Source organism: Nilaparvata lugens, chromosome 4 (genome assembly GCF_014356525.2).
Source record: "Nilaparvata lugens isolate BPH chromosome 4, ASM1435652v1, whole genome shotgun sequence".
Taxonomy (NCBI): Eukaryota; Metazoa; Arthropoda; class Insecta; order Hemiptera; family Delphacidae; genus Nilaparvata; species Nilaparvata lugens.
In genome coordinates, this window is record NC_052507.1 from 3,336,509 (window position 1) to 3,340,031 (window position 3,523).

The 3,523-nt window shown below is 33.6% G+C and overlaps 1 long non-coding RNA gene across 1 annotated transcript in view; it reads right to left on the minus strand.

The window, feature by feature from the left end:
* Positions 1-2,558, minus strand: part of LOC120350766 — a 15,457-nt gene extending 12,899 nt beyond the window's left edge. Inside the window, exon 1 of the long non-coding RNA XR_005571021.1 lies at positions 2,423-2,558. This is a non-coding gene — a long non-coding RNA (uncharacterized LOC120350766). The remainder of the gene's footprint in view (positions 1-2,422) is intronic.
* Between the last annotated feature and the right edge of the window lie 965 nt (positions 2,559-3,523).

Here is a 3,523-nt window from a genome sequence, read left to right on the forward strand (position 1 = left end):
GCTACGGGGAACATGACAGAAAAGGATTTTTTTATTGTACTGATATTGGTATTGGCTTCTGATGAATAAAACTGTATGTTGTAAAAAAATTTACATATTATCTTTACTATAAGTCAAACAGGCTTTTCATTTGATAATTGAGTGAATGAGACAGCAATCGGACATCTGAGTCGGGGGGAAAAATATACAATGAATAATATTAATAATAATAATAATAATAATTATAATAATACATTTTATTCCCATTAATATACAAATAAGCAATCTAATCAATAAAATTTACACAATATTCAAATACAATCTATGAAATTTTTTTACAAATATAAATAAATTTCATTTTTTCGGAAATTAACCTACTCAACTATGGAAAACCCATGTTCTAGAGCAGGTGTAATAGTAATACATTAAGTTTAGAGTGGGGGTGCAAATAACCCCTGAGAAAGTGAGCTTACAAATATTGTTCGAAATTTATGTTTCCTATATTATGCCTTCCAGTTGTTTGATCCAGTTTTTAATGGCGCATTTAAATTTTCTTGAGTTTTCTATTATCTTGATGTGCACAGGAAGTAAATTGTGGTATTTTGGTGCTAGGTGGTTGAGGTAGTGTTGTTGGTATGTTGCCTTCCTAGCCACGTTCGTGATGAAAAGGCTTCTATTCCTTGTGTTATGACAGTGGTTTCTGTTTTGAAAGCTTTCTGGGTTTTTGTGTAGTCTGCAAATAATTCCTAGGGAGTAGAGTTGTCTTGCGTCCGTCCATCACACCAAACTCATTGTAGAGCTGGTCTGACGGATAACGAAGGAAGTGGCTTCTGCTTGATGATTTTGATTATTAGTTTTTGCACTTTTATAAGGAGGTCGAGGTGAACGTAGTTTGTTCCTCCCCATCCTACAATTTTATAGGTACGCAAAAACTGAACTAATAATGTGTTTGTCCATCAGTTCGCCGTGCAGCTCGCCATACAATATTTGGCTATCCATCACAAGTGGAAAACATGCGAACATGAATACAGAAGTATGGGCCATTTTTTATTTGATTAAATTCATGTTTTGAACAATTCATTGTTACGAATGACAAATTGATAGGAGCTTATAAATATTTTCCAATTCAGATGAAATAACTTCTGGAAAAATAATGATTGGATAAATACCAATATTAAATTATTGTTGACAAAGAACTCAGTACATCGACAATTCATTCAACTAATTCGGTACTGATGAAATTATAATCATTTTTTTTATTGATAATCAATTTCATCAACTAATCATAAACTGACTGATAAAAGTACTTCAATTTCCATGAACTCGATTAATATAATTATATAAATCTAAAGTGTAGGTCATATTTTATCTAAATTCACAAAGAGTTCGATTCTTGTTGGCAAGAAATCATTGTTATTTCACTAAAAGATAGGATAAAATGAATAGTTGCCCTTCCAGGGGGAGCTTTGACAACCCACAAGACTCATTTTTCATATACATAAATATCGAAAAAGAGCATAGGACCTTATTTTTTTGTTCAGCTTGCCGAAATACCCCTCATTTCAATATTAAAATTTTCGACTGACTGTACAGTGAGTCAATCATTCCATCAAGGCTTGAATAATTTTGCAATTGTAATTAAATAAAAATGGCAGAAAATAATTATCATGTAAATATCTTCCAAATCACCAATTTGGCTTCAGAGTGAAACACTCAACAATAGACCAAGTGCATAGGATTGTGAATGTAATAGAGAAGAGCCTTGAAGAGAAAAAAGTTTGTTCAGCAGCTTTCCTTGATATAGGGCAAGCTTTTGATAAAGTGTGGCATGAAGGTCTTCTTTTCAAACTGAAAAAAGTGCTACCAAAGCAATTTACAGATATATTAAAATCCTATCTGACTGACAGATACTTTAGAGTCAGGCATGAAAATTCATATTCTGATTTGAAGGAAATAAAAGCAGGAGTTCCTCAAGGAAGTGTTCTAGGACCATTTCTCTACCTACTCTATACCAGTGATATTCCCAGCCTTGATGAGAATACTACAGCAACATTTGCAGACGATACAGCCATATTATCAGTAGACAGTAATATCCATATTGCAACAGAGAAACTACAGAGATCCATCAACAAAATTCAAGATTGGACTAGAAAGTGGAGGATGAAACTAAATGAAGCAAAGTCGATTCACATCAACTTCACCAATAAGAAGGACCTGCCCATACCAATAACAGTTAACAACCAAGTTGTACCATATGCCAATGATGCCAAGTATCTGGGTATGACCTTGGACGCAAAGCTTCGCTGGAAGGCCCATGTCAAGAAGAAGAGAGAGGAACTTGGAATCAATATAAGAAGCTGTATTGGCTGATCGGTAAAAACTCCAACTTACAAATCCAAAACAAAGTACTTCTGTACAAACAGATACTAAAGCCAGTATGGACATATGGTATACAACTTTGGGGGTGTACCAAAGACAGCAACATCAATGTAATACAACGGTTCCAGAACAGGTGCTGAGGAACATTGTGGATGCTCCTTGGTATGTCAGGAACAGCGATCTTCATAGAGACCTGCACGTCGACCTGGTGTCCACCGAGATCCAGAGCATGCGGAGAGGCACGAGGGGCGACTGCACCAACACGACAACGTTGAGGCGATCCAGCTGCTAGACAATGGAGGGTTGGTGCGGAGGCTCAAAAGGAGGAAACCGTATGAGCTAGTGTAGTGCTTGTTCAATTAGTGTCCAGTGAAAGAGCAGAGCAGTGATTGAGTGAATCTAGCTTCTATAGTACAGTCATAAGTGTACATATTAATTAAACAATCAATATCAGTGAGAATATCTAATGAGATATTCGCTGTTAACATTTTCAAGTAGTATGTTAGGGTAGAAAAAATTAGCTCATTAGTCTCCAGACTAGATAGCTATAGTATTGTACAATAAAAAAAAAAAAAAAAAAAAAAAAAATGTAAATATCAACACCTTTAATTAAAGACATATTAACTGCATGCGTTTTCATATTGCCGATACAGCATTGATAAAACTGCAGACGTTTATTTAGCAGTCTCAAAAAACTGTTCTAGCTGAAAAATTGATAATCCAAGCCACGTGTAGGCCTATACATTGCATCAGGAAAACGAAGTTCAAAACTATGATTTTCCTAAACATATGTTTTTGAGATAATTTCTTTGATGCAGCTGTTTCACATTCACCATTATATTATACAGAGTTTATGAAAATAAAAATATTTATTGACTACCAAAACAATACTATTATTATATTAATCATAATAATTAATTATCAAACAATACTTTTATTATATTAGTAATAATAATATTAATTAACATATTTATCCATTATCAGAACAATATTATTGAGGTTAAGTGGAATCAGGTAGAAAGCAATAGTAGAACAGATGTTCTTTTTGTTTTTCTATCATATTATTTTGTTATTATTTTCAATGATTACAACATATGTTAGAATATCACATGTCAATAAATAAATTATCCCATTTCCGTATGGCGTTCACCTTACCATGTTCATA